The sequence below is a fragment of the Chrysemys picta genome, chromosome 11, assembly GCF_011386835.1.
Source record: "Chrysemys picta bellii isolate R12L10 chromosome 11, ASM1138683v2, whole genome shotgun sequence".
Taxonomy (NCBI): Eukaryota; Metazoa; Chordata; order Testudines; family Emydidae; genus Chrysemys; species Chrysemys picta.
Genome location: NC_088801.1, coordinates 65,638,345 through 65,657,458, shown reverse-complemented (window position 1 = coordinate 65,657,458; position 19,114 = coordinate 65,638,345). Strand labels below are relative to the sequence as shown.

The following is a 19,114-nucleotide window of genomic DNA, read 5'->3' as shown; positions in this document are numbered from 1 at the left end:
TTTAAGGAGCTCCATATGGGCAGCCCCATGTGCTCACAGGGAACCTCACTGATGAGGCCCAGGAGTCCTCTCATATCAAGATCCTTGAAGGATCATAGCCTATATTACTACATAGCTGGCAGTGGAAAGAAATAGTATCTCTGTTGCATCCTTCTGGATCATGATTTGTTCCCAACACCATCCCTGGTTCCTTGGCAAAGATCGCAGCACATTTCTAGCTTCGCCTCAGGAAACTAGCTCGTCTTCCCATTAAATGTTGAAAGCATCACCTCAGCCACTCTGCCAGTCCCTGCCCATCTGGAAAAGCATTGCGACATTACTGTAATTGGGTGTCCCACTTTGTAGTGCAATTTGCTGCCTGCCTCACATACAGCTAATGCTTTTGCGGCACACGAAATGCAGCAGCATTGACTACTGAGCCCTGTTTTAAAGGGCAGCTTAATGAATAGATCAGGAGTTTCCATAACAGTTTGCCATTTTCCTTTGTCTTTCTCTTCCACTTTCTATACACACATCTTTATTTTAAACTGGTTTTAGTGGTCCCCAGAAGAGTGCCTACTAATGAGAAGCAACACCACAGCAGTCTGCCCATCACAACTAGGCTTCCGATAGCCTCAAACAGTGTTGTGTTCACCCCGTGATGCTAAGTTATTAGAAGGAAGAAAAAACCCAAACCCTTGATTGCAGATCCCCTTTTGTGCGGTCCCCCTTGCCTTCCCACTTTACACATGCGGTAAGTGTAACCCCTTTGAAGAGGAACCTGTTTGCCTGTCACTTCCAGGCACAGAAACTCACTGTGACTGCAATTACAATTTCCAACTTATCCAGAGGTGCCAGAAATCAAGCTGTCCTTGAGAGCTATACACACGCCGTGCACAAGCCCCCTAGAGTGGCAGCCACCGCGAAAGCTGGAAGTCTGATCCCTGCTGAAGGTTAACTGCTTTTAGACATTTAACGGGAACTGTTTCAAGGCCATGTTCCCTTTTATTTCTGCCTTCACTGGTAATTTCCTCTTTAAATATTTACTTACCCCAGTAATCTTTTCTTCCATAGTATTATTTTTGTAAGATTCTTGAGGAAATAGCATGCCTATTTACAGATAGAGGACAACGTATAAGCACAGACAGAGCAGGCGAGGCTGGTTGGATACAATCCTTTGGCATGTTCTAATGGAAAAACACAGCAAGAGAGAGTTTGCTTCCTACAGATGATGAAAGTTAGAAAAATACCAGAGGGGAAGTTCTGGCCCCATGAAATCAGTGGGAGTTTTGCTATTGACTTCAGTGGGGCCAGGATTTCACCCCAGAAGGCTGCCATTGGTTTTTAAGGGAGAGGCGCACACGTGGTTGTGTTTTAGGTATTTAGTCTAATGTTCCTTTCCTGCTATCCTGGATGATTGTAAAGGCAGTCCGCATTCTTTATTTATTTGTGTTACAGTAGTACCCAGAGGCCCTGACCAGGATCAAGGCCCCACTGTGCTAGCTGCTGTCTAAACACACCGTAAAGAGACCAAGGAAGATAGGGTGGAAAGAAAAGTAAAGGTAACATTGTGTGAGCAGACACATCCCACTCAAATTCGGGAGACATAAACTGACTTTTATTTTCCTAGTTGAGCTCCCCTGCTGGTGCTGAACATTTTTCATTATTATTTTTATTTATTAGTATTATTATCTTATTTTTATTGTATTAATTATTTATATTAACATACACCTAGGAGCCCTAGTCATGGATCAGGACCCCATTGTGCTAGGCACTGTACAAAAGGACCTTGACCTTTCTAGTTCTCAGCATTTTGCTATATATTAGAGATTGAATCTGGATCAGAACTGTCTGGATCCAGACCAGTTTTCCCAGGATTTTAGTGTCTTCCTTCTGGATCTGAATTTTGAGGGGGATGACCTCATCAGCTTCTACTACACCTTCCTGTGAAGGAAGGAGGAAGGGTGCATGCTGGGACGGTCTTATTGCTAGATCAACCAAGTGGTAACTGATAGGTTGGTATGTCCACAAATGCACAAGAAGGCAGTCATAGCTTTACATGGCCCTTAGTCCAGCAAGTAACGCACGATAGGGAGTATTGGTATTTTGTGTATATTGTTCCTGACATCTTAAAATGCAACTAAAATTACAGAAGTGAATAATGCCAAAAAATAGTAAAACAGGAGATGTAATTACCGAACAGTGTTTCACACATTCACTATGAGCAGAAATTCACAAAGAACATTCAACTTTAAAGTCGACTTTGGCACCAAGAACTGGGCAATTAGTGCCAACACATCACAATAAGAAACTGAAAGCCTATATTTAAGAACTTCCTATTATTTAGGAATTTTCTCTGCATGCCTCCTGCTCACATTAGCAATACAAAGTAGACACAGTGATGTTTCAATTTCTAAAGGGTAATGTATATGCCAGATTGCTGCTGCATTGACAGTAAATGAAGGTTTTATGGGCTCTCTGTTAATAATACAAGGTATTATTTTCATCAACTTAAACATAATAACTTCCAAACAAGCCACTGTTGGTTCAAGGTTAACCGTCAGCCAATCAGGATTTGATGAAAGCTTGAAGAAGAAAGGTCTTGATATTTAAGCCAACCAAGCAGGCTGTGAAAACTTATGTATGTGCCAGCTAAGCAATTTTTGAAGCATGATTCTGTGTGACTGAACTGCCCCTTTCAGTGCTGAGTTATTACATTACAGTTTTTCATGATAACAGATTGATATAGCTGAATACTAGCACTAGAATATTCCCCAACTCAGTGATTCACAAATCAGCAACAACGCAGAAAATACTCGAGGACAAAGGGTGCTGGAGGACCACTGCTATATTTGTCATTCTTGGTGTGGTATTGTAAAAGTGCCCCACATTTAAAAGGTGGTCAACATTACATTAAGGATCAGAGGGATAGCCGTGTTAGTCTGAATCTGTAAAAAGCAACCGAGGGTCCTGTGGCACCTTTAAGACTAACAGAAGTATTGGGAGCATAAGCTTTCTTGGGTAAGAACCTCACTTCAGATGCAAGTGGAAGAAGAAGTGAGGTTCTTACCCACGAAAGCTTATGCTCCCAATACTTCTGTTAGTCTTAAAGGTGCCACAGGACCCTCTGTTGCTTTTTATTAGATTAAGGAAGGACAAAGAGATTTTTGTTGTGGTGAAAAAAAATCAAAGTTTGTAAGAAGTATGAATATGAGAGCCACACTATGTTATTTATAGAAATTGCAAGAATAGGAAAGAATATAAGCTCTATGTGTGCTTGATGAAATGTCAGTTTCACGATCTATTCTGCCTTTAAATTCTTCCCAAAACTCACAGTTTGGAATACTTCTTCAGAGCAGGGGGAACTGATTTATCTGCCGGCTGTTCAATGACAGATGACAATTTTTCTTTGTCTAGTTGCTGATTCCTGGCAGCTCTGATCCAGCAAAGATAACATTGATTGGCCTATAAAAATAAAAAGAATTAACATCTGCTTATATAAATATTCACTCCATTGTCTAACACTGATAAGCAAAAGATGTGGACTGTTGACTGTTAAATTGTTGTATTGTAAGAAATAGGACTGGTAAATCCATTACATGCAGGAGTTTCTGATAGCTTTTGTAATGTTCTACTTATATCTTCATAGACATAATTGGAGTTAGTAGGATATACTGCAGTGGAGCTGAGATCATAATCTGTCTGACACTAATTGGTGTTTTCTTAAGGCCTAAATCAGCACCACTGAAGTAAACAGAAGTTGTACCATTGACTTTAGTGGGAGCAGGGCCAAGCTGTAAAAAAGAACCTATTTTCCTGCAGGGTTGCTGTTCGGTGTGTTTACGTAGATTATCATTGTTTGTATTATGTAGCATCTAGAGGCCCCAGCTACGATCAGAACGCCCTATACTGAAGAGTTTACAACCTAAACAGCTGGGAGGAAGGAAGTGTTATCATCTTCATCCCTATTTTACAGAGAGAAAACTGACATTGAATCCAGATCTCATAAGTCTCAGAGCAAATTCCTTTACCACGAAACTGTCTTTTTCTCTGGATTGAACATGCAGAGTGGTCTGCATGTTCTAGATCTAGATCACAAAAAGATATTGGCAAGTTCCTAGCAGTGAGGAGGTTTGGAAACTAACTTCCTAAAACATTTTTCAGAGATAACTAGAATTGCGCGGACATACACTTCACATACAAAATGACAGATATATAAGGCTCCCCTTGAAACAAAGCTGATTTTTCTGGTCAAACAGGTATAGAAACCTGCATTTTAGCATAACTAACATGGATTTCTATCACTCACAATGCTTGCCGCAAAAGACTGGTATTTTAAATAAGTTGGAGCACACTTGATATAACAGGCAAACTATATATAGCAACAGAGGGAAATTAGGGGTTCTTATCTCTGAGTTACTTATAAGGTGATTGAAATTGGATCCTAAAGCATTCTGCTTTAATGCAGAAAACCAAGTTTTAATTGGATAGACAAACTTTTATTGCACAAATCAGAATTAACTAATGGCCAGATAGACCAGGGCCCAAGTGTTATCTCAGCTCTGAGCATTGTAAGCGTGATCACAATGTTTAAGAAAAAAGAGGTAATTACTTAGATCACGGAGATGTGATACCAAATTGCTTCTGAAAAGCGTGGTATTAGTGGTCAATAGCATCTTCCAGGGTGTTCATTAATCAGTTCGCAAAGTTACATACTGTGATATGGAACAATATCGATGCACTGCCATGAAACATCTGAGCCATACTGAAACAACTGTTTATCTATTTGAAACCTGAGTCATCAGCAAATGAGGTCTGTTTTAAATCAGCACCAGTTAAAGAAGCATACCATGCTTTGATATTGAGTGATATCAACACAAGTGCTAGGACGACCGTTAGCCTGAATACCTTAAAAATATACCCTGGTATTGCTGACACTTCTCGTGGTCAGATTTTACCCTCTATTTGAGTTTAATAGGCGTTCCACATGTGTAGGCCAAAGGCAGAATTTAGCCCTTAGTAAATTTCTATTCTGCAGCTATTCTACCTCAAGCCATTGTTTTGTAAGTGAAGCAGGATTGGACTAGGTAAGTGCTTGGATGGAGACATCTGGGGACAAAATAAGTACTATAAGAATGGTGCTAGTGATAGAGCTGATCAGAAAACAGGAAAGAGAGGAGTACAGATGGCAGGAGAAGTGAGGCTGATGTGAAAAGACTGAGCGGGTGGGTGGGAGGTTCTCGCTTCTGGTCTTCCCGGTTCAATAAAACCAATATTTGAACTGGTAAAAAAAAAGTTGAGGGCTTAAACTTTAGAACTTTTAAATTTCAGAAAAAATATTTCCATGATTTTTTTTTAATTCCATTGAAAACCATTATTTGTTTACACTTAAACCTTCCCCTGCAATGTTTGCAACACAAATTTGACATTCTCGTGGGTCATTACACTAACTGAATCTATTTCCCCATGTTAAGTATCCCCATACCTTCTATGGTTTCTTGATTATCACTTCAAAAGGTTTTTTTTCCTCCTCCTGCTGATGATAACTCATCTCAATTGATTGGCCTCTTACAGTTGGTATGGCTACTCCCACCTTTTCATGTTCTCTGTATGTATAAATATCTTCTTGCTGTATGTTCCATTCTAAGCATCCGATGAAGTGGGTTGTAGCCCACGAAAGATTATGCTCAAATACATTCCGTAAAGTGCCACAAGTGCTCCTGTTGTTTTTGCGGATATAGACTAACACAGCTGCCACTCTGAAACCATTCTTGTGACAGTGTGCGAGAACCTGAAAATGAAATTGTCTAGAACCAAAAGTGAAACTGTGAAGTCTGTTTTGATTTCTCAGATGCAAGACATGAAGCAATGTGCTAAGGCAATAAGTATATTCAGTGCCCCACCCCAATTTTTTTAGTTTTAGTATTGATAATATAATTGATAACTTTAATTGTGGCATTAAAAAAACAGAGCTTTTAAGTATCTGGACATAAGGTCAAGCTTTCCTGTGGTGTGAGAAAATTACCTGAATGTGACTTTTTCAAAGTAACATCCCAAGACTCTTCAAAAGGACTGAGAACTTGACAAATGTTTTCCATTGAGACACTGCCATCTCTCTCCTTACATTAAAAACAAACAAACAAATAAAGCAGTAACTCTCTGCTGCTGAAAGGGGTTTACAGCTAAAACTATGAAAATATTTATTAACTGGTCAATTATGATTTGTTTTTGTCCTGTTGTGGTAACGATGACAAAGAGTAATGTTTTTGGACAATGTACTTTTGAAAGTTTTTAGTTCTCACCAATCAAAACCAAAAGCAATTGTCTTTCTCAATTTTTTTTCTGGAAATAATGGTTTATTTCACAAGCTGAAAGAAAACCCTTTGCCCGTAAATTTGTGAACTTTTCAGAACAGCCATGCATACAATTTTACATGGGGGAAAATAATCTGCAAAATGTTTCACTTCCTTCGCAAGATTTTGCTGTATCAAAGTGAAACACAGAAGCTTGCAGAGCATAACAGTATGTCAAATTTCCATTTTGCCGCATTATTGCGGGGGCTGAAATTGAATTTAAAACTGCTTAACTTCAGTGTGTTAAATCTGGATTATTGTCCTAAGCTTCAGAGGTCCCTAGCAGTTCAACTCCCCATAGGGGCCATGATTTGTAACACCAGCCTTAGTTGGATGGTCTGTGGGAATCAAACCATAATCTTTGGCTAGGAAACCATGAGCCTCTATGCTGTGTCTGGACTGACTGACTTGATCATGTGTGAGCATGGGTCTCGCTGTTGTTAAAGTTTGATTCTAGTTAGTCTTTCACATAATCGTCTGAAAGTTGGGCTCAATGATCTGGAAAGCTGATGCATGTAAGCCACTGTAGCGTGATACTTTTAGGAGAAGGTCTAATTTAACTAGTCCTGCTGTTGTGTAATGCAATCAATGGCAATTTGTAAACTCCCAGCTGGAACACTTGACTCACATTTGTGGTGGATTCAGTTCTACCTGTGATCGCTACGCTGATTTGAAAACAGCACAGGCACAGGTCAAAAGCATATCTTCATATATGCAAATGAAGGTGCCAGTATTCTCTGTGCCAAAATATTGACTCTGGCTGTTGCAGTGTGAAATAAGCTGGGCCCACAGGTTTGTGCGGTGGTTGTCAAGGTAGTCAGAAATGCTGCTAAAGGTTAGCACAGCTGGAGTTTTGCTCATGCTGTCATCCAGTTGAAAATCCTCTAAACATATTTTTCAATAAGGAGTCATGCTAGGGAAGTGATAAGTAAACAAGCAGAGGATAACTGGCAATGAGAGTCTAGAACAAAATAAAAATATTGTTTTTTTTCCCCTCCCAAAGGGAATGAAACATCACAGACTGCGGTATAGGATTCTCAACCTCACCCACCAAAATTACTGTACCTTCTTCTGTGGGATAGGTCATTAAAACACGGTGCTGAGGTTCTGAAGATCTAGGCTCCATTCCCAGTTCTACCACAGACTTCCTGGATGACCTTGGGCAAATCACTTAACCTCTCTCTGGGCCAGATCCTTAAAATAGGTGAAATACCGTAGCTCATTTGAAATCGATGGAGTTACAATTTACACCAGCTGGGGACCTGGCCAAGGGGGGATGTCTATGCTCAGATTACCTACATGTAAAATAGGAGTAATACTGAACTGTTACCAGACAAAGGCCAGTGCATCAAATATAAAGCTCCCAACAGCAGCAGAATTCCAATCCCTTTCTTCAGGAATGGGTTTGTTTTTCAAAACAAGAACAGTCCAAAAACACCAGCTACTTTTATTCGCCTCTCCCACATTGGTGTTTGGTCTCTGCTCACAAAGCAGGTATTTGCCAGCCAGGCCTTCCAAATAGCTGGTGTGGAGAGTGTCCCTTCAGCACCTTCCCTCAAACCCTGGATCTCCTGTGAGAAGCCGCCTTCTCCCTGCAAGTCTCTCCCTAACTGAGCTGTTTGCTTGCCTTTAATCTGAGGACTATTTGAGCTTCAGGCTACCACCTAAATCCCTGGCCTCAAACCCATCACCGGGGAGAGAGCCAATTAGGCAGAGGCAAGGCTAAACCCACCTCCCTTAAAGAGCTGTCACACTCCCTCACAGGCTATTTTGAGGTTTTGATTGTTTATAAAGTGCTGCCAGCTCTCTCCAGGGAAAGTATAATAGCAATGCAAAATGAACGTAGTGTTGTTTTCTGAGGACGACGTACAATGTATAGTTCCATAGTTCAATGTTTCTAAAAGCTCTGGGATATTTATATATGGCACCAGTTCTGAATGTTATGCTGCTGGAATCAAGTGAATGGAATTGTATTCTTCCAGTGTTTGCCTCTAGGCATTAATTACAGTGTTCTACCTAATACAAAAGAGATACTTGCTTCTAGCATTTCCTCTCATGAGCAGCTTTGGATAGTTTGATTTTATTGATCAACCTGAGATTTATTTATTTTTAAATTGCTGTTATGAGGCTAGTGTGTGTCTTGTCTTCAAGACCGCTTTTATACAGAACTTTGGCATCATCACAATATGTGCTTCTCTCTGCTTGGGGTGACCCATATTAGCAGCATGCTAATATGAGTCACCATGGGCAGAAGGAGTTAATCTGATGACACCAAAGCTCTGTATAATTATGTGCACAGCAACTTATATTGATAGCATTTGTGTGTGTATAGACAGATACTTATCTATCAGTTTATCCAGAGATACACTTATTTGTCTGTCCACACATAAGAACGGCCATACCGGGTCAGACCAAAGGTCCATCCAGCCCAGTATCCTGTCTACCGACAATGACCAATTCCAGGTGCCCCAGAGGGAGTGAACCTAACAGGTAATGATCAAATGATCTCTCTCCTGCCATCCATCTCACCCTCTGACAAACAGAGGCTAGGGACACCATTCCTTACCCATCCTGGCTAATAGCCATTAATAGACTTACCTCCATGAATTTATCTAGTTCTCTTTTAAACCCTATTATAGTCCTAGCCTTCACAGTCTCCTCTTTTCCAAGCTGAAAAGTCCTAGCCTCTTTAATCTCGCCTCATATGGGACCCGTTCCAAACCCCTCATCATTTTAGTTGCCCTTTTCTGAACTATTTCTAATGCCAGTATACCTTTTTTGAGATGAGGAGACCACATCTGTACGCAGTATTCAAGATGTGGGTGTACCATGGATTTATATGAGGGCAAAAAGATATTCTCCATCTTATTCTCTATTCCTTTTTTAATGACTCCTAACATCCTGTTTGCTTTTTTGACAGCCTCTGCACACTGCGTGGATGTCTTCAGAGAACTATCCACGATGACTCCAAGATCTCTTTCCTGATTAGTTGTAGCTAAATTAGCCCCCATCATATTATATGTATAGTTGGGGTTATTTTTTCCAATGTGCATTACTTTACATTTATCCACATTAAATTTCATTTGCCATTTTGTTGCCCAATCACTTAGTTTTGTGAGATCTTTTTGAAGTTCTTCACAGTCTTCTTTGGTCTTAACTATCTTGAGCAATTTAGTATTATCTGCAAACTTTGTCACCTCCCTGTTTACCCCTTTCTCCAGATCATTTATGAATAAGTTGAATAGAATTGGTCCTAGGACTGACCCTTGGGTAACACCACTAGTTACCCCTCTCCAGTCTGAAAATTTACCATTTATTCCTATCCTTTGTTCCGTGTCTTTTAACCAGTTCTCAATCCATGAAAGCATCTTCCCTCTTATCCCATGGCAACTTAATTTACGTAAGACCCTTTGGTGAGGGACCTTGTCAAAGGCTTTCTGGAAATCTAAGTACACTATGTCTACTGGATCTCCCTTGTCCACATGTTTGTTGACACCTTCAAAGAACTCTAATAGATTAGTAAGAAATGATTTCCCTTTACAGAAACCATGTTGACTTTTGCCCAACAAGTTATGTTCTTCTATGTGTTTGACAATTTTATTCTTTACTATTGTTTCAACTAATTTGCCTGGTACTGACATTAGACTTACCGGTCTGTAATTGCCAGGATCACCTCTAGAGCCCTTTTTAAATATTGGCGTTACATTAGCTATCTTCCAGTCAGTGGGTACAGAAGCTGATTTAAAGGACAGGTTACAAACCATAGTTAATAGTTCCGCAATTTCACATTTGAGTTCTTTCAGAACTCTTGGGTGAATGCCATCTGGTCCCGGTGACTTCTTACTGTTAAGTTTATCAATTAATTCCAAAACCTCCTCTAGTGACACTTCAATCTGTTACAATTCCTCAGATTTGTCACCGACAAAGGATGGCTCAGGTTTGGGAATCTCCCTAACATCCTCAGCCGTGAAAACTAAAGCAAAGAATTCATTTAGTTTCTCCGCAATGACCTTATCGTCTTTAAGTGCTCCTTTTGTATCCCAATCGTCCAGGGGCCCCCTGGTTGTTTAGCAGGCTTCCTGCATCTGATGTACTTAAAAAACATTTTGTTATTACCTTTTGAGTTTTTGGCTAGCTGTTCTTCAAACTCCTTTTTGGCATTTCTTATTACATTTTTACACTTAATTTGGCAGTGTTTATGCTCCTTTCTATTTACCTCACTAGGATTTGACTTCCACTTTTTAAAAGATGCCTTTTTATCTCTCACTGCTTCTTTTACATGGTTGTTAAGCCACGGTGGCTCTTTTTTAGGTCTTTTACTGTGTTTTTTTAATTTGGGGTTTACATTTAAATTGGGCCTCTATTATGGTGTCTTTGAAAAGTGTCCATGCAGCTTGTAGGGATTTCACTCTAGTCATTGTATCTTTTAATTTCTGTTTAACCTCCTCATTTTTGCATAGTTCCCCTTTCTGAAATTAAATGCCACATTGTTGGGCAGTTGAGGTGTTCTTCCCACCACAGGAATGTTAAATGTTATTATATTATGGTCACTATTTCCAAGCAGTCTGGTTATAGTTACCACTTGGACCAGATCCTGCATTCCACTCAGGACTAAATCGAGAATTGCCTCTCCCCTTGTTGGTTCCTGTACCAGCTGCTCTAAGAAGCAGTCATTTATAGTATCGAAAAATTTTGTCTCTGCATTTAGTCCTGAGGTGACATGTACCCAGTCAATACGGGGATAATTGAAATCCCCCACTATTATCGAGTTCTTTATTTTGATAGCCTCTCTAATCTCCCTTAGCATTTTATCATCACTATCACTGTCCTGGTCAGGTGGTCGATAATAGATCCCTACTGTTATATTCTTATTAGAGCATGGAATTACTAACCATAGAGATTCTATGGAACATGTGGATTCATTTAAGATTTTTACTTCATTTGATTCTACATTTTCTTTCACATATAGTGCTACTTCTCCCCCCTACCCCCAACGATAACAACTGTTCTGTCCTTCCGATATATTTTGTACCCCGGAATGATTGTGTCCCATTGATTGTCCCCACTCCACCAGGTTTCTGTGATGCCTATTATATCAATATCCTCCTTTAACACGAGGCACTCTAGTTCACCCATCTTATTATTTAGACTTCTAGCATTTGTGTACAAGCACTTTAAAAACTTGTCACTGTTTATTTGTCTGCCCTTTACTAATGTGTCAGATTCTTTTTTATGTAAATGTTTCTCATCTGATCTGGCCCATACTCTATCCTCTTCCATCTTCTCCTCCTGACTAGAACTTAGAGAATCTCTATCCATAGACTGTCCTCTAAGGGTATGTCTACACTACGAGAGTAGTTAGATTTTACTTAAATCGAATTTTTGGAATCGATATTGCAAAGTCGAACATGTGTGTCCACACTAAGGACAGTAATTCGACTTTGTGAGTCCACACTAATGGGGAAAGCGTCAACATTGGAAGCGGTGCACTGTGGGCAGCTATCCCACAGTTCCCGCAGTCCCCGCTGCCCATTGGAATTCTGGGTGGAGCCGCAAATGCCTTCTGGGTAAAAAAAATGTGTCGAGGGTGCTTTTGGGTAACTGTCGTCATCCGTCCATCACTCCCGCCCTCCCTCCCTGAAAGCGCCGGCGGGAAATCAGTTTGCACACTTTTCTAGCCAGTGACAGCGCGGACGCCACAGCACTGCGAGCATGGAGCCCGCTGCGACCATCGCTTCAGTTGTGGCCGCTCTCAACGCCTCGCAGCTTATCATCCACCTTTCCCTGAGGCAGATGCAGATAAGTCAGGCGAGGAGGCTACGGCACCGCAGTGAGGGCCTGAAGTCTGAGAGTAGCACAGACCTCTCAGAAAGCACGGGACCCAGCGCCGAGAACATCACGGTGGCAATGGGTCATGTTGATGCCGTGGAACGGCGATTCTGGGCCCGGGAAACAAGCACTGAGTGGTGGGACCGCATAGTGCTGCAGGTCTGGGATGAATCCCAGTGGCTGCGAAACTTTCGCATGCGGAAGGGAACTTTCCTTGAACTTTGTGAGTTGCTGTCCCCTGCCCTGAAGCGCAATGACACCCGGATGAGAGCAGCCCTGACTGTCCAGAAGCGAGTGGCCATAGCCCTCTGGAAGCTTGCAACGCCAGACAGCTACCGGTCAGTCGCGAACCACTTTGGCGTGGGCAAATCTACCGTGGGGGTTGTTGTGATGCAAGTAGCCCAGGCAATCGTTGATGTACTGCTGCCAAAGGTAGTGACCCTGGGAAACGTGGAGGCGATCATAGATGGCTTCGCAGCGATGGGATTCCCAAACTGCAGTGGGGCCATAGATGGAACTCACATCCCTATCCTGGCACCGGACCACCAGGCCAGCCAGTACATTAACAGAAGTCTCTGTCCGATCCATGTGCTCTGCTGCCGCAATCGGCTTTCCCCCATCTCTTAGTTTAAAAACTGCTCTGCAACCTTTTTAACGTTAAGTACCAGCAGTCTGGATCCACTTTGGTTTAGGTGGAGCCCATCCTTCCTGTATAGGCTCCCCCCATCCCAAAAGTTTCCCCAGTTCCTAATAAATCTAAACCCCTCCTTTCTACATCATTGTCTCATCCACGCATTGAGACTCTGAAGCTCTGCCTGCCTATCTGGCCCTGCGCATGGAAGTGGGAGCTTTTCTGAGAATGCTACCATAGAGGTCCTGGATTTCAGTCTCTTTCCTAACAGCCTAAATTTGGCCTCCAGGACATCTCTCCTACCCTTCCCTATGTCATTGGTACCTACATGTACCACGCCCACCGGCTCCACCCCAGCATTGCACATAAGTCTATCTAGATGCCTCAAAGAATTGAAATATCACTCAGATGATATTTATAGCTATAATATATACATACATATACACACACACACTTATATAGATATGTGGGTGTGTGCATATAATTGTATATTTCTATGTACCACCTCTAAAAACCCATATTAAAAGAATTTGTAGGTTGCAAAGTCAAGTACTTAAAGGTTAGGAAATGCCAGAGTTACGGTTGCCCCTTGTGCAGGTGCCTAACGATACCATCTTTAATTACATGAACTCATACTATTTTCTCCACAGGTCCCCAGCCTAATTTATTGAATGGATAGTCAATATTGTTTTTATCCTCCACAGTCAGTATGTGTCCCCCATCTGTTTATTGCACATATTCAAACCCTGCACAGCATGCAAAATTATGATTTTCCTTCTGGGCATTTCCATGGTGCTCTCACCGTAGTATTAGAGTGTTTCACAAACACTGACAAATGTATCTTCACAACATTTTTTAGGTGGGGAACACAGAGATTAAGGGCAAAAATATCAGAAAAGTCCACTAGTTTAATCAACTTGGGTCATTTAGACCTTTAGATCCACCACACAGATCTTTACAGCTTGAGCTGATGTAGTAGCTGGTAACAGTAGTAGGTTGTTATCCACTGTGGACCAGCCGCTAGAGGGGAATCATAGGCATCCCTGGCCAGTGGGTTTCACAGCTATTTGCTGACAGCAGAGGAATGTAGAGACTCAGAACTCCTGGTTTCGATTCCAGGTTTCGAAGAGCACCTGGTATTGGCCACTATCGGAAGACAGGATACTGGGCTAGATGGACCATTGGTCTGACCCAGTGTGGCCACTCTTTTATGTTCTTATGTGTTCTCTAGTATTTAATAGAGCATTTTCCCCCTGTGACCGCAACTTATCTCTGACCCCCTCATCTCCTAAACACATTTCTATTTTGTCTCCTGCACCTCTCTGATCCTATCCATACCTGTCCCCTCCCTCTCTGCCACGCCCCACCCTGTGGCTCTTGCCACCCCATCTCCCCACCATTTCTCACCCCTCATTCAAATCAGGTGCTTACTCCCCCTCCTCCATGCTGGTTGGGTGTGAGCACAGGGAATATTGAGAGTACAGGAGACAGGGAGTCTCTCTGCTTTCAGTTTCTGTGCCTGGCATCACAGCAGTCCCCAACAGTGCAAAGAGCAACTGCAGGGCAAGTCTAGCTCATCCGCCGAAGCCTTATCTGAGCATGCCAATGCAGATCAGCTGCCAAACTCTAATAAGTCTCTACTGAGCATGTGCAAACTGTATTTTTAATTAATTAATCTATTTATGTATGTGGAGGCTCATAACTTGACCATATTTGGGAGAATTTCCATGGGGATGGTCAATGGGGCATGTCCCGGACATTCTGGCAACTCCCTGATCCAAACCATGATGGAAGTAGAGCTTCTCAACAAAATGGTTGTAGGATTTTTTTTTTAATAACCAAAAAGCAATGATTTTTTTCCTTAATTATATTCTTGGAAAAAATTTAGCTTGAGGCATGGAAAATTTCATCCCAAACAGTTAGTTTGGCAAAGTTAAAAGCAACTGAAAACAGGTTCTCATATTGGGAAGTATCAGGCAACCATCACCATCTATAATAAATGTGTTTTGTGTGTATGTATATCTATCTCCTTACGTTTCTTGTGTAGTCTACATATGGCCAAGTCAGCTGTAAGCTAAAGGTGTAGCAAGGCCTAATGGCATATTAACTAGGAGGTTTTGAGAACAAAATGTGTTGAAAATATATCAGTCTATAATTGGATTCTCCCCGAGGCAGATCAGACATGCACTCTAGGCATGGCTTCTTGCTCTTGCTATTATAGGTATCATAAAATTAATGGAAAAAGAGTATCCACTGTAGTATCTCTGCTGTCACACAGCACACATTTTTGGCTTTCAAAGAAATGCGCAGCCCAGTAAAACAAACCAACAGCTTTTTAAGTACCCTAAAATTATTTCCATAGCAGTGAGCTAGGAAAATTAGCTGGGAAATGCAACTCTAAAGAAGAATTTGGTTCCTTCTTTTAAGTTGAAAAACAGTTGGAACCAACAGGACAAGAAAACAAGTTTTGTTGTTCGTTTTTTTTGTCCTCCCCACCCCCAGTTTGTAGGACATTGACAGGAAAAACGTTGACTCCAAGAGCCACATACTTCACTTGCTCAGGGAAGTAGAGCTTATCTAAGCACTCTGGACTAAATTAAGCTTGTCCTTGTGAGTGTGCTCTAGAATGGGGAGATTGTTCCTCCTCTTTTGGTTCAGGAGGGCAGGCATCATCTGACGAGCCCCACAGAAGGCATTGCTGTGTGAGTAAAGGTCCCTCCACCCCATGCACTAAGAAGGCTGCATTTGGAGGAGCACTGGCTACCTCTTTGCAATGTGTGAAAACCCACTCAGCATTCATATCAGAGTTCAGGAGCTTACCTGCATCCGGGCATCAATCATGCATGAAGTGCATCTCCTTGTCCTATCCAACATGGTTCAAGCTCTTGGGAGTCATAATCAGGCCCTTTATGGGAAAGTAATAAGTAATACATTGGACCCCTATTCTGTGGTTCTGTAATTGGTTTATGGGTCAGAGTGATCAAAGCTTTTGTTAGAGGGTGACAGGATCTACAACCCCTTGTTGGGGTGTGGGGCTCTTCTGAGGACATGCTACATGGATAGGAATTAGAACCCTGCATAAAGCAGCTTGAATACATTCTGTAGACTCTTGGTGGCTGGTGAAGTTGTTAACTCCCACCTGTTTATAGAAGAGGTGGGCCTGACCCCGCAGTGAGAGGAAACTAAGGTCAGCTAGCTACTTGCTACAACAAGTCAGGAAAAAGATCTTGGAATCATCGTGGATAGTTCTCTGAAAATGTCCACGCAGTGTGCAGAGGCGGTCAAAAAAGCAAACAGGATGTTAGGAATCATTAAAAAGGAGATAGAGAATAAGACTGAGAATATATTATTGCCCTTATATAAATCGATGGTACTCCCTCATCTCGAATACTGCATACAGATGTGGTCTCCTCATCTCAAAAAAGATATACTGGCACTAGAAAAGGTTCAGAAAAGGGCAACTAAAATGATTAAGGGTTTGGAACGGGTCCCATATGAGGAGAGATTAAAGAGGCTAGGACTCTTCAGCTTGGAAAAGAGGAGACTAAGGGGGGGATATGATAGAGGTATATAAAATCGTGAGTGATGCGGAGAAAGTGGATAAGGAAAAGTTATTTACTTATTCCCATAATACAAGAACTAGGGGTCATCAAATGAAATTAATAGGCAGCAGGTCTAAAACAAATAAAAGGAAGTTCTTCTTCACGCAGCGCACAGTCAACTTGTGGAACTCCTTACCTGAGGAGGTTGTGAAGGCTAGGACTATAACAGAGTTTAAAAGAGAACTGGATAAATTCATGGTGGTGAAGTCCATTAATGGCTATTAGCCAGGACAGGTAAGGAATGGTGTCCCTAGCCTCTGTCTGTCAGAGGGTGGAGATGGATGGCAGGAGAGAGATCACTTGATCATTGCCTGTTAAGTTCACTCCCTCTGGGGCACCTGGCATTGGCTACTGTCGGTAGACAGGATACTGGGCTAGATGGACCTTTGTTCTGACCCGGTACGGCCTTTCTTATGTTCTTATAAACACAGCGGCCCTGTCTGTGCTGAACTTGTGGTCAAGTTACATGGTTGAGGTTAAAACGATTTTGAGCCTGGCTTGTCTGCCCCATGTGGCTGGGTCCAGAAACCATTTTAGCTAGAATTTTGGAGTTAGGTGCCCAACTCCCAATGAACCTCAATGTTGTTAGAGTGCCTAAATCCCATAGGCATATTTAAAATCTCACCCTTAGTCCTCAATTTGGCTACATGCCCACCCAGCACAGACATATTTTTACTTGCCAGTGGTATCTACACAACCGTCCTCCTCATTGGGTATGTCGTCATCTTACTAAATGGCCTTAACATTGGGATCAGCGTTGAACATTAATATAACATTGACATTAGTTTTCAATTTAGGCTGTGTACATAAATCAGAGTTGAGTTTAATATATCTGGCGACAATAATTAAATTCATTAAAAAAAAGAGGAGAGAGGCTACGAATGAGCAACATGACAGATGATTTCTTTATATGAAACATCCTACGTGGACATCAGAATACTAAATGAAAAACAGAATGCTTAGTTAAAGTCACTTGGCATTCTCCCTGGGATGAGGCTGATGCAGTACAACATCATTGCTGCCAGGTACCTGAGCAAATAGCCATTTACTGAAGGGAGGTCTTTCTTCACCCACCTTCACCGAACCATAGATTTGATCTGGCTAGGTCAGTCCCTCGTCTGAAGAGCCCCAGGTGAGACTTCTTGTCACTGCAAATGGTCTGTTGTTTTGTTCTAATAGTGAATTAGTGTCCGATGGACTATAACACATCCACAGTCCTGTCATTCCTCAAATTCCGACATAAGCAATGACATTAATGTTTTGTCCTCTTCTTTCCCTGCTTTTTCTTTAAGTTGGAAAGATATGTTTTTTCTTAGAGGGAGAGAGAGCAGTTATATCTTGTGGTTAGTTTGGGATTCTGGTGATCTGCCTCCAAAATGCCAACTCTGCTGTAGACTCCCTGTGTCGCCGTCCGTAATTATTGCGTCTCTCTGTCCGTCAGTCTCCGTAATTATTGCGTCTCTCTGTCCGTCAGTCTCTCTGTCCGTCAGTTGTCCATCTGTAAAATGGGGAGGACGGGTAAAATTTTCAAAACCACCTCAGTGACTCGGGATCATAAGTCTCACTGACCGTCAATGGGATCTAGTGGCCAGATCTTCAAAAGTTATTTAGACACCTACTGGGATTTTCCAGAGGCATTTTGAAAATCCCCCTGGTGGGAGTTTGGTGTCTAACATGGTTAGGTGCTTCTGAAAATCCCTATCTGCATTTAGGTGCATTTAGGTACCTAAATACCTTTGAAAACTGAAAATCTGGCCCTTGGTCCTGTTGTGTTAATTTAGATTAAATATATGGGTCCAAAGAGTTAAAGGTGCTGACTTAGCCCAGTCACTGTCCAACATCAAACAGTTTTAAGTAAGGTTCAGGGTTTGGTATACAGAGACCTCAGCCTGCTTATTGTCATGGCAAATGCACCATTGAAAATCCTTTTAACCCTGTATTAACAATACAAAAAAGAAGGGAAAAATAGTTAAAGCGTTTGAAATGTAAAGTACTAAATAAAGCAGTGGTTCTCAACCAGGGGTCTAGAGCCCCCTAGTAGGCCACAAGCAGGTTTCAGAGGGGTCCACCAAACATAGCTGGCGTTAGACTCGCTAGAGCCCGGAGCAGAACGCTGAAGCCCAGCCGCGCAGGACTGCAGCATAGGGCACCAAGCCCCAACACCCAGGGCTGAAGCCAAAGCCTGAGCAACTTAGCTTCACGGTGCCCGAGGTGGCGTGGAGCTCCGGGCAATTTCCCTGCTTCCTACCCCTTACAGCCCTGGCTTTTATATGGAGAAAAACAGCTGTTGTGGCACAGGTGGGCCATGGAGTTTATATATCATGTTGTCAGGGGCCTCTGAAAGAAAATGGTTGAGAACCCCTGAAATAAAGAGACAAGGTGGGTGAGGTAAGATCTTTTATTAGGCCAGCTTCTGTTGATGAGAGAGACAAGCTTTTGAGCTACAAAGAGCTCTTCTTCAGATCTAACTCTGTGTATCTCAAAGTCTTGTCTTTCTCACCGCAGAAGTTGGTCCAATGAAAGATATTACCTCACCCACTTTGTGTCTCTAATATCCTGGGACCAACACAGCTACAACACTGTAAGTATGAAATAAGCCTGTCATTTTAACATCCTGTTCCCTTTCCCTTTGCTGGAGAGAGTATTTTTGGAAGGGAAAAAACCCTTGTTTGACTGTCTTTTAGATGGTAATAACTGTCGTTTTGGGGAAAAGAGAGAGG

The 19,114-nt window shown here is 41.9% G+C and overlaps 1 protein-coding gene across 9 annotated transcripts in view; it reads left to right on the top strand.

Moving 5' to 3' along the window:
- Positions 1-19,114, top strand: part of ERBB4 (erb-b2 receptor tyrosine kinase 4) — a 986,993-nt gene that overhangs the window by 821,437 nt on the left and 146,442 nt on the right. The window lies entirely within an intron of this gene.